This window comes from Oryctolagus cuniculus, chromosome 10, assembly GCF_051225735.1.
Source record: "Oryctolagus cuniculus isolate XC-2025 breed Fujian yellow rabbit chromosome 10, ASM5122573v1, whole genome shotgun sequence".
Lineage (NCBI taxonomy): Eukaryota > Metazoa > Chordata > Mammalia > Lagomorpha > Leporidae > Oryctolagus > Oryctolagus cuniculus.
In genome coordinates, this window is record NC_142876.1 from 51,552,004 (window position 1) to 51,565,257 (window position 13,254).

The following is a 13,254-nucleotide window of genomic DNA, read 5'->3' on the forward strand; positions in this document are numbered from 1 at the left end:
CCTCTTGTTTCCATACGTTGTGCCACTCCATTACATTAACACCATGTTGACTGATCTGGTAGGCAAGAAGGAACTCCTCAAGACATTCTGGTAAGGTACATGCATGCCATATGGTAAGCAATAAATCCCACAAAACTTCAGGTGCCTTGGTGAACTTTCTAGAAGTTCAGTGGCTTGGAGTATGTTGAGATATGCTTTCTAAGGTAAAAGACAACTTGCTGAAGCTGCTTCCTGTTGTTAAGAGAAAAGAAGCATGTTTGGATTTTAAAGGCATGTCCACTTTATCTGATCTGCAGTGGAGACTTGACCCCCTTTCTACGTATGAGCTTTGCTCTGTTCTATTGTTCTAACCAGGAGCTATGAAGTTTGCCTATCTTCTTCTATTTAGTATCTGGAGTCATTTCTGTCTTTCTCTTACTATTTCCAATGGGTCTCTCATTGTCAGCTCTTCCCAGATCACTTTTGTTTTCTCATCATTACACATTTTTTATCGCCTCAGGTTTATGATTTCTTTTAGCTCTCCCCCACCTCTTTTTTTTTTAATATTTATTTTATTTGAAAGAGTTACAGAGAGAGAGGAGAGGCCCTCCATCTGTTGGTTCACTCCCCAGATGGCCACAACGGCTGGAGCTGCACCAATCCAAAGCCAGGAGCCAGAAGCTTCTTCCAGGTCTCCCACGTGGGTGCAGGGGCCCAAGGACTTGGGCCACCTTCTACTGCTATCCCAGGCCATAGCACAGAGCTGGATAGGAAGAGGAGCAGCCAGGACTAGAACCGGCACCTATATGGGATGCCGGCACTTCAGGCCAGGGCTTTAACCCACTGCGCCACAATGCACCCCCCCCCCCATCTCTTTAATTGTGGTTTAACAGGTTAAGCCACCACCTGCAATGCCAGCATCCCATATGGGTGCCAGTTTGAGTCTCACTGTTCCACTTTTGATCTAGTTCCCTGCTAATGTGCCTGGAAAAGCAGAACATTGCACAAGTACTTGGGACCCTGTACCCATGCTACAAACCTGGATGAAGTTCCTGGCTCTTAGCTGATCTGAAAGATCTCTAACTCTGCTTTCAGATAAAAATAAATCTTTAAAAAAAATTATGTTCTAGGTATATCTGTACATGTGTCTTCAGAAGAAATCAGCATTTTAAAAAAAGATTTATTTTATCTGAAAGGCAGAGTTACAGAAACAGGGAGAGACCCAGAGAAAGACATCCTCTATCCTCTAATTTACTCCCCAGATGGCTGCAATGGCCATGGCTGGACCAGGCTGAAGCCAGGGACTTCATCCAGGTCTCTTACAAGAGTGCATGGGCCCAAGCATTTTGGCCATCTTCCACTGCTTTCCCAGGCACATTACCAAGGAGCTGGATCAGAAGTAGAACAGCAGGGACTCGAACTGGAGCATATATGGGATGTTTGCATTGCAAACAGTGGCTTAACTGGCTATGCCACAACACCAACTCCAGAAATTAGCATTTAATCAGTAGACTGAATAGAGAAGGTCTAACCTCATCACGTAGGGGTGGGACACTGTCCCATCCACTACAGGCCTGGAGAGAATAAAAAGGCAGAAGGGTGAATTCACCCTCTCTTTGGGAGCTATGACATCCATCTCTTAACCCTGGAAATGAGAACTCCAGGTTCTTATTCCACTGGCACAGCTCCACCCCATTACTCCACTACTCATGGCACCAACAATCTCAGGCCTTCAGTCGCATACTGAGAGCCAGCACTGGCTCCCCTGGTTCTCAAGACTTCACAGTAGGAATGAATTAAACCACTAACTTTCCTGGGTCTCTAGGTTGCAGGCAGCATATTGTGGGACATTTTGGCTTTCATAATTGTGAGAGCCAGTTCCCATTAAAAAACAAACAAAGAAAAAAGAAAAACAGAGAGGCTGGCGCTGTGGCGCAGTGGGTTAATGCCCTGGCCTGCAGTACTGGCATCCCATATGGGCACCGAATCAAGACCCAGCTGCTCCACTTCCAATCCACCTCTCTGCTATGGCCTGGGAAAGCAGCAGAAGATGGCCCAACTCCTTGGGCCAGAGACCCGGAAGAAGTTCCTGGCTCCTGGCTTCGGATCAGCGCAGCTCCGGCCATTGCAGCCAATTGGGGAGTGAACCATCGATGGAACACCTCTCTCTCTCTCTCTCTCTCTCTTTCTCTCTCTCTCTGCCTCTGCTCTCTCTTTGTAACTCTGACTTAAAAAATAAATACATGAACAAAAAAACCCTCATTTAGTTATATAAATATATATATATATCCTATTGGTTCTGTTTCTCTAGAGAACTTTAATACAATGTCCATGATAGAGTAAACCACATGATATAGAAAACACTTTTAGGGTAACTGCATTATAGTAGTTAAGAGTACAAACATCAAATTCTCTGGATATATAACTTGGCTCTTCTACTTAGTGTGGAATTACTCCTCTCAAGACCTTTACTTAGAGAAAGCAATAGTATGTTCTCACAGAGGAACTGTGAAAACTAATGAATACACTCTAAGTGCTTGTAAAGGTAAACTAAGATTACTGTATATGTATTTTTTAAGTATATACATAATCTTATTAGAGACTGAACTATATGAAATTGTCAATACTTATAATAATAATGGCAAGTTTATATGGTTTAACCTAATAGATTCATGGGAATTTTCAGGAAGGATATCCAGGAAACTTAAGAGCTGCCTTTAATACACTAATCTACGTATTTTCAACATGACCATAGTTAAATACCCCCTCTCTCTTAAATAAGAAACTATCTACACTCCTTGCTTGAAGCAGTATTATATTAAAAGTATGGCAGACACAGGGGACCTCCTCCCTCTCCCCAAATTAATAATCATTTACTGATTGGGCAATCTATCTTCTTACAGTGCTCTTTTAGGAAGACTCTTCTTCATTTCAGAGAAAACTGAAGACTTAAAAGAACTCTGGTACTAGAAAGGTTCTCAGAGACTATGTATTTAGGTAAACTCATTTAAACATTGTCAGAAGCATTCTTAAAATCTGATCTAAATAATACTTTCCAAAGAGCTCTGCCTTAATAATTCTATACAATTAGCTTTTTATAAGTGGGTAGAGTTACAGACGGTCAAGAAATAAAAACAAAATAATATTTTCTGACAGATACAGTCATAGAAATGGGCCAGATACCTGGTGCGGCAGTTAGTACACCACTTGGGGCACCCTCATCTCATATGAGAGTTCCTGGGTATGAGTCCTGGCTTGACTACACATTTCAGCTTCTTGTTAATGCACACTCTGGGAGGCAGTAGGTAATGGGTGAAGTATCTGGGTCTCTGTTATCCATGTGAAGTCCTCAATTGAGGTCCCAGCTCATACCTTTACCCTGGCCCAGCCCCACTTATTGTGGGCAACTGGGAACTGAGCTAGCAGATAGAACATCTCTGTCTCTTTTTTTCCCTTTTTAAGATTTTTTTAAAAATTTGAAAGGCAGAGTTAGAGAGAGGGAGAGATAAAGATCTTCCATCTACTGGTTCATCCGCCAAATGGTGGCAACATTTGGGGAACACTCATATGAGATGTGGGAAATGTAGGTGGCAGCCTAACCCACCTGCACACTGCTGGTCCCTCTTTCCCTTTCAAATAGCAGAGAAAGAGAAAGAGAAAGGAGAGACAGGAAGGGAGGGGAGAGAAAGAGAAGGGGAGAGAAGGGAAAAGGAAAAAGAGAAAAAGGATAAGGAAAAAGGAATCAAAGAAGAAATGATGGGCACACTGTGTTTGAAAAAACTACCACAGATCTAGTATGTTGGAGGCCCTACATTGCTACATGATCAAATGATTAATAGAAAGGAATGGTGGGGAAATCCCTAGGAGCATCTTCTCTGAAGACAAAGAAGTGGATTACAGCCCACGCTGCCTCCGTGTTTTTCCTCTCATCTGGTATGGTCACACGTCAGTCATCTGAGTTCCAATCGCTGTCTTTTCAGCTCACTCCCACCTAGCTTCCCCAGACTTCCTTTTTGGCAATGAATAGGAAGTTGCTGCTTTCTGGGATTGTTTAAAAATCAGGTGCTCACTACTTGGCACTGAACTAGCTGACTTTCACTTTCCAGAAAGAGCATACCATGGAAGCACAGAAATAAAAGGAAGGGAAGAGAGAATACTTGCCTTAAGGATTATCAGAAAGGGGAAAAACTAGCTATCCACCACAGATTTCCAAACCAAAGAAAAGATATTTGCACCACAGTAAATCAGGGAAATGTTTATCAAATAAATTCAAATTAGGAATGTCCAGATGATTTCATGTTCTCCATTTAGAAACTATGAATATTTTTTTCTTTTCCATAACTATGGAATTTGAAATTTCAAAATAGTAGGCACCCAATACAAACTTGCCAAATTAATATGAGTTTTTCTTTCTTAGTAATCTCAAACCCTCAGGTACTTCTTTATTTTTTTAAAAGATTTATTTATTTGAGAGGCAGAGTTATAGACAGAAAGAGGGAGAGACAGAGAGAAAGGTCTTCCATCTTCTGGTTCACTCCCCAAATGGCCACAATGGCAAGAGCTGGGCTGATCTGATGCTAGGAGATTTTTCCAGGTCTCCCACATGGGTGCAGGGGCCCATGCACTTGGGCCACCTTCCACTGCTTTCCCATGCCATTAGCAAGGAGCTGGATCAGCAGTGGAGCAGCCGGGACTCGAACTAGCACCTACATGGGATGCGGGCTTAACTCGTTGCACCACAGTGCCAGCTGCCCAAAGTTTATTAAATACAATGCATTGGGGTTGGCACTGTGGCACAGGTTAAGCCTCTGCCTGCAGCACCAGCATCCCATATAAATGCCAGTTCAAGTCCTGGCTGCTCCACTTTTGATCCAGCTCCCTGGGAAAGCAGAGGAGGATGGCTCAAGTACTTGGACCCCTGCACTCACGTGGGAGACCCTGAAGATACTTCTGGCTCTTGGCTTTGGATTGGCCCAGTTCCAGACATTACAGCCATTTGGGGAGTGAACCAGTGGATGGAAGACCTCTGTCTCACCCTCTCTGTCTTTAACTCTGCCTCTCAAATAAACAAATCTTTAAAAATAAACAAATACATTTTACTACTTTTACACTGCTTCAGCACTGATTTGTAGATAACTTTTTTTCAAACAAGTTCAGTTCATTTCTTATAAAAATGATTCATTTCTTATGTAATCTTTAAAGTCATACAAGTAGAAAAAAATGAATCTGGGCTCACTTTAGAATCTGGAGATTAAATGTTACCTAAAATGGGTTAGCCCCTAACAAGATATGTTACCCTTTAGAGGACAGGTATCTAGTACCGGAGAATTACTTTATTTGTGTCTATGGCACCCAAATATAGGGTCAAATAATTATAGCAAACATCAAAGGATTAAACAGTTGCCTGTTAATTTTGATTATTTTTCCATAACCTTTTGAATCTCCTTGATCACTCCACCCTATCACTCCAAATGAGACAAACTATCCTAAAGCTTTAAATATCAACTTAGAGCCAGAAAAGGTAAATTGTCCCACTAGTAAAATAAATACTAGTAAGACCTGATTTTTATTTTTTTATAGTTTAGTATCTTGTCACATTCACTTCAAATGTAGACATTATATGTATATGTATGCATATACATTATTTTTTCTTGAAAACAGATATTAATATCACAGAGTGAAGGATTCATGACTGACTGGAATGTGGGGGAAAGAAGGATATGTTGTCATTTACATGGTAAGATTCAGTGAAGCCATATTTATAACTAAATACCAAATGATAAGACACCCACACAATTTTTATACTGTACTAACTTCTATAAATAAGAAAAAACATGATATTTATCTTTCTGGGTCTAGCTTATTTCATTTAGCATAATGATCTGTAGCTCCATCCACTCTGCTACAAATGTCAGGATTTCATTCTTATTTATGGCTAAATAATATTCCATCATGAATATATACCACATTTTCTTTATCCAGTCATCAGATCATGGACATCTAGATTGGTTCCACATCTTAGTGACTATGAATTGTGCTGCTATAAACATGGGAGTACAGGTATCTCTTTCATATGCTGATTGAATTTCCTTTGGATATATTCTCAGGATGGGATCGTTGGGTCATATTGTATATATTTTTAGTTTTCTGAGCAATCTCCATACTGTTTTCCACAATGATTATACCAATTTGCATTCTCACCAATAGTGAATATTAGGGTACCTTTGTCTTCATAACCTCACCAGCATTTGTTATTTAAGACTTTTGGATAACAGCCATTCTAACTGAAATGAAGTAATATCTTATTCTGGGTTTTATTCGTATTTCTCTGATGGCCAGCAATCCTGAGCATTTTTGCATGTGTCTATTGGCCATTTGTATTTCATCCTTTGAAAGATGCTTGTTCATATCTTTTGTCCATTTCCTAACTGGATTGTTTATTTTGTTGTTGAGTTTCTTGAGCTCCCTACATATTCTGGATCTTTACTGAATGCATATTTTGCAAATATTTTCTCCCATTCTGTCTTCTGTCTGGTACCTCTTCACTTTTGTTAACAGTTTCTCTCACTGTGCAGACACTGCTTAGCTTGATGTAATCCCATGTGTCTATTTTTGCTTTTATTACCTGTGCTTCCAGAATCTTAACCAAGAAATCTTTGCTTAGGCCAATGTCTTGCAATGTTTCCTTTATGTTTTCCTCCAGTAATTTGATAGTTTCAGGTCATAAGTTTGGGTTCTTGGTCCATTTTGAGTTGATTTTTGAATAGGCTGCAAGATCGGGGTCCTTGTTTCAAATGCCAGCATGCAAAAATCCAGCTTTCCCAACACCACTTGTTGAAGAAATTGTTCTTTCTCCAGTGAACGATTTTAACTTGTTTGTCAAAAATTAGCTGGTTGTAATGCATGGGTTAATTTCTGGGGTTTCTATTCTGTTCCATTGATCTACATGTCTATTTTTGTGTTAGTACCAGGTTGTTTTGATTGTAACTGCCCCGTAGTATATCTTAAAATCTGGTATTTTGACAGTTCTGGTTTTGTTTTTATTGTTTAAGGTTGTTTTGGCTATTCAGAGTCTTGTGTGTTTATGTATTTTAACATTGTTTTTTTCTAATTTTATGAAGAATATCCTTTGAATTTTGATTGGGATCACACTGAATCTGTAAATTGCTTTGAGTAGTTTGGACATTTTGATGATATCAATTCTTCCAATCCATGAACATGGAAGATTTTTCCATTTTTTTGTGTCTTTCATTTCTTTTTTTGTTTGTTTGCATTTTTCAAAAATACTTTTTTTTTAGTTTTTTTTTAACTTTTATTTAATGAATATAAATTTCCAAAGTACAGCTTATGGATTACAATGGCTTCCCCCTCCATAACTTTCCTCCCACCCGCAATCCTACCCTTTCCCGCTCCCTCTGCCCTTCCATTCACATCAAGATTCATTTTCAATTCTCTTTATATACAGAAGATCAGTGTAGCATATATTAAGTAAAGATTTCAACAGTTTGCACCCACATAGAAACACAAAGTGAAAAATACTGTTTGAGTACTAGTTATAGCATTAAATCACAATGTACAGCACATTAAGGACAGAGATCCTACATGAGGAGTAAGTGCACAGTGACTCCTGTTGTTGACTTAACAAACTGACACTCTTGTTTATGGCATCAGTAATCACTCTAGGCTCTTGTCATGAGTTGCCAAGGCTATGGAAGCCTTTTGAGTTCACCGACTCTGATCATATTTAGACAAGGTCGTGTCTTTCATTTCTTTACAAAAAAGTTTCAACTGAGTATCTACAGCAAACTGCTACAGAACACTTGTGGCACAAAATTTTTTTAGGTCACTTCTAAATACAAGTAAAAATTGGCCAGTGCCGTGACTCACTAGGCTAATCCTCCGCCTGCAGCGCCAGTACTCCAGGTTCTAGTCCCAGTTGCTCCTCTTCCAGTCCATCTCTCTGCTGTGGCCTGGGAAGGCAGTGGAGGATGGCCTAAGTGCTTGAGCCCTGCACCTGTATGGGAGACCAGGAGGAAGCCCCTGGTTCCTGGCTTCGGATTGGTACAGCACGCCAGCCATAGCGGCCATTTGGGGAGTGAACCAACGGAAGGAAGACCTTTCTCCCCTCCCCGCCATTGTCTAACACCGCCTATCAAATAAACATAAATGGTGAGCAATATAGATTGAGTTCTGCAATGAAATAATTTTATAAGTTCTATTCAAATAATACTTGGCGAACAATATTTGAGGAATATTTGGCTTAAAAATAGTTAAAGAATGTCCAAAATGAACTGTTTTTTTCAAGCTTCAGAAATTTTAAAAAGTGCAAGAAGGAAGAAATGTATTTTGGGAATGCACACTTAATTGTGGTAAAAAATAGCCAAACTATTATCAGTATCGCATTTCCTTCTCTGGAAAAACTTTTTTTTTGAATGAGAGTTACATTATTCTGATTTTCAATCAAATTTTCTAGTTTATTACTGAGCAAAGGTCTAAAAAAGACTTTACCCATGTTAACCCAAGAATAATAACTTGCCTCTAGAAAAACAGAATATACAAGAGGACTTCGAAAACTTCATGGAAAATTCATGTTATTTTTTTTTAAATAGTTGAGAATACTTGTTTTCAACATTGTACTCTTTACTTTTTTTTTTTTTTTATTTGACAGAGTTAGACAGTGAGAGAGAGAAACCGAGAGAAAGGTCTTCCCTCCATTGGTTCACCCTCCAAATGGCTGCTACGGCTGGAGCTACACCAATCCAAAGCCAGGAGCCAAGGCACCTCTTCCTGGTCTCCCATGTGGGTGCAGGGGCCCAAGCACTTGCGCCATCCTCCACTGCCTTCCCAGGCCACAGCAGAGAGCTGGACTGGGAGAAGCAACCAGGACCAGAACCCGGCGCCCATATGGGATGCAGGCACAGCAGCTGGAGGATTAACCAAGTGAGACATGGCGCTGGCCCAGGAAAATTCATGTTTGAATTCCATTTTCCATTAATTTTCTGAAGCCCCCTCGTTCTTATCCACATAGTTTCTTTATTTTGTTAGCAAATGAATGCTATTTTAAGTAAAAGCACCATGTAGCTGATTTGGTACTGTAAATAATGTAATTTTTATAGAAATATCAGCATTTTTAAGCCATTTGAAATAATACTGGTTTTAAGGATAGGGGAAATTTTGCTTTGTTTTATTGAAATAGAAAAATAGAAAAAAACTAATAAAGGACAAAAAAAGCCTAAAACTAATTTCTTTAATTTATTGTCAAGAAAAATGGCAATCTCTAAATGCTAATGGTAGTAGATTTACTTTTCTAAAATTTACTTTTAAAAAACCACAATCAGTACTATTCAGCTGTTTAAAAAAAAAAAAAAAGAAAAGAAAAAGAAATCCCATCTTTTGCAACAAAATGGAAGCAACCAGGAACCATTATGCTTAGTGAAACAAGCCAGTACCAAAAAGATAGATATCATATATTTTCCCTGATCCAAGGTAACTAATAGAGTACCTAAAATGTAACGTATTAGAGTGAAATGGACATCTTGAGTCAATGATTGTTTATAGCCCTTGTCTTTTCTGTTAAGGACTAGTGTGTTTTTTCTCTATGCTATTTGTTGAATTATTTTACTTAATATGGGGTTAACTTTATGATCAAGAAGAGAACTGAAAGTAGATTTTTTGGGGCCAGCGCTGTGCTGCAATGGGTTAACGCCCTGGCCTGAAGCGCCAGCTTCCCATATGGGCGCCGATTCCGCGACCTGGCTGCTTCTTTTCCAATCCAGCTCTCTGCTATGGCCTGGGAAAGCAGTAGAAGATGGCCCAGGTCCTTGAGCCCCTGCACCCACGAGTGAGACCTGGAAGAGGACCCTGGATCCTGGCTTCGGATCGACGCAGCTCCAGCCATTGTGGCCAGTTGGGGAGTGAACCATCGGATGAAAGATCTCTCTCTCTCTGCCTCTCCTCTCTCTGTGTAACTCTGACTTTCAAATAAATAAATATTAAAAAAAAAAAAGAAAGATTTTTGTAAAAGTTAAGAGTGAGAATGGGAGAGGGAGGAGGAAAAAGGGTTAGAGCATGGGCAGGGGGAGGGAAGGGGTGAAGTATCCCTATGTTCCTAATCTGTATATATGAAATACCTGAAACTTGTATAACTTAAATACAATTTTAAAAAATCATTCTATTCAATCTTCCAAAACGAAAACTCACCCACGATAGAAAAAAAAAAAACTGTACTTGAACTAGAGTTACTCTTTGAAGAAATTCTCATTTCCTACTATCCTAACAAATTTAAATCAAACAGGTATGATTTTGAGTTCTCATCTATAAAGAATGAAGCAAACTAAAAGTAAAGACTCAGTTTCCAAAGTATAGAATTCTAAAAATGGTTTCATACATTTGTATTACCCGTGAGAGAATAAAGCAAGTAAATGAAGAGTTCCTGACAATCCTGATCAATGTAGTTCAACTTACTGGCAGGGAAAACAAATAACAGAGTCTTCTTTTCTTTAGCAGAAAAATGCTTTTAACATTAAAATATCACAAATAAAAAAAATTAGTCTAGCTACTTTAAAAATAAGAATTTACAAAATGTTACCTAGTGATCATAGACAAGGATATGTTCAATTCAAGTTGGCATTACTTAAAAGTCTGACAATAACCTAAGTTTAAAGCCCAGGAATTACAAGGGAAAATACACATGCCTAAATTCTCAAGATTAAAGAAGCACCATGTGAACATACAATTCAATATGCTTATATCCAAGTTACAAAATATGTTTTGAAACTAAAAATAAAATAATTTTTATGTCACATAAACTAACATATATTGCTATCACTGTAGCACTTTCATTCTCTGGCTCTAATTTATGGACTCAGATTCAAATATACAATGAATGAAAAACACTAAAAATCTCTATTATAAATCAGGTATTATTTAACATCTCTTACATTTGTGACAGACTCAAGTGAGACTAAAGCAAATAAAAATTCAAATTTGCTGTCTCCAATGTTCCCTATAGATTCTACGAAAGGCTGAAATAATATTATTAATGGGTTATTACTATGATGATATATATGATAATTTATTAGGCATTTATTTGTGGCCTGGAGCTGTAAAATGTTTCACATAAACCAATCAAGACATTATAAGGTAGATGTTATGCCCATATTAAAGGTGGAGAATAACTGAGGTATGGGGTTTAAGGAATTTCTTCCAAGGTTGCAAAGTTTAACAGAGTCAAGATCAAAGTCAAATTTGTCTAAGTCCAAAGTACAATACTCATCCCATGTGCTATGATAACTTCCACAAAGCAAACATTTACAGAATTTATTGCACAATGCTAACACAGAAAAGTAGGTCAGGAACTTAAACATCCCTAAAATTCATTCTCTAATGAGTTATCACTTATAAACTGTAACTATATGGATTTAAAAAAAACTCGAAATAACTAACTGTACTCGTGATAAAAGAGTGTTAAAGGTTCTTCGTAGGAATATGCTTAACAATGAGATCACATGCCCAATTTTAATAAAACTTTTACAAACATTTATATACAAATGATCCTAAATTAAAGAGCCATAGGGTGTCCTGTGCTAAAAAAAAGTAAAAACTTAAAAATAGTTCTCTACTGGACTACCTTAAGGACATTATGCTAACTCAAATAACCAAGGGGCAGGCATTTGGTACTGCACCGTAAGTCCTCACTTGGATGTGTACATCCCAGTCATAGAGCCTAGTTTGATTGCTGGTTACTTTGCTTCTGATCCAGCTTCCTGCTAGTGTGCACCATAGAAGGTAGCAGGGCATGGTTCAAGTACTTGGGTCCTTGTTACTTACATGGGAAACCCAGATGGAATTTCAGCTCATGGTTTTGGCCTGGCCCAGGCCTGGCTACTGTGCACATTTGGGAAGTGGACTAGAAGACAGAAATCTGTCTCTTTTAAAAATTTTTGTTAAGACCAGTCACAAATCAACAAATACTTCACAATTACACTTAGAAAGGCATCTAACCTAAATCTGCATATATGAAATACATGAAACTTGTATACCTTAAATAAAATTTAAAAAAATTTAAAAAAGGTAAAAAATAAAAAAAAGGTAGTCAAATTCACAGAAACAAAAAGCAAAATGGTAGTTCCCAGAAGCTGAGGGGAAGGAAAAACAGGAATTGTTTAATGGGTACAGAATTTTAGTTTTACAAAATGAAAGAAGCTCTGGAGAACTTTCCAATGTGAATGGAGTTAACACTGTTTAACTACACACTTATAAACGGTTAAGATGATTAAAAAAAAAAAAAAAAGGACTTGGAGCAGATAAATAGCTATAAACAGATACCAGTCAGAATAGCTGTGCTTCACTGACCAACATAGTAGTCACTAACCACATGTGGCTATTAAAATTTGTTAACTTAAAAAAATTTTAAATTCAATTTTTTTTCCAGTCACACTAGCCACATTTCAAGAGTTCAGCAGCCATATATAGCTATCCCGGACAATGCAGACACATAGTTTCATAATCATATAAGCCCTATTAGATAGCACTGATTCAGAGTTCAGAAACAGACTTAAACACAGACGGGAATTTGTATTTTACACAAAATTGTGTGTGACAAGGTGGCATTTCAAATCAGTGAAGGAAGGAATTATTAAGTAAATGGTTCTCATACAATTTGCTAGCTTAGATGAGAATGATACAGGACTAAGGAGATAAAGCTAAATACATATCTAACTCCTACTCTAAATAAATTCCACAGGAAGCAAAGATTTACATTTTAAAATGAAGCAATAAAAACACTAATATATAAATTTTAGTTAAGATGGGCTTTGTGGGTGGGTGTTTGGCCTACCAGCTAATATGCCTATGTCCTACAGTGTAGTATCTGGATTTGATTCCTAAGTTTGGCTCCCTGATTCCAGCTTCCTGCTAATGCAGACCCTGGGAGTTAGCAGGTGATAGATGGTTCAAACAGTTGGGGCACTGTCACCCATGTGGGAGACCGAGACTGTTTCTGGCTCTTGGCTCTGGCCCCAGGTCTAGCCCCAATCATTCTGGACATTTGGGGAGTGAACCAGCAGATAGCAGTGTGCTCTCACTCTGTCTCTCAAATAAATTTAAGACGAAAAGAGACTTTAAAGAGAATGTAGAAGAGAAAAAGGAACAATTGATTATTTTAAGGAAAAATTAAAAACTTTTACTAGCAAGGATGGGGAAACCTTTTTTCCACCAAGAGCCATTTGGATATTTATAACATCTTTCAGAGGACATACAAAATTATCAACTGAA

General features: G+C 38.2%; 1 protein-coding gene across 2 annotated transcripts in view; it reads right to left on the minus strand.

The window, feature by feature from the left end:
• The window catches only part of TAF4B (TATA-box binding protein associated factor 4b), a 135,697-nt gene that overhangs the window by 15,032 nt on the left and 107,411 nt on the right, over positions 1 to 13,254 (minus strand). The gene's annotated exons all lie outside the window — the stretch shown is intronic.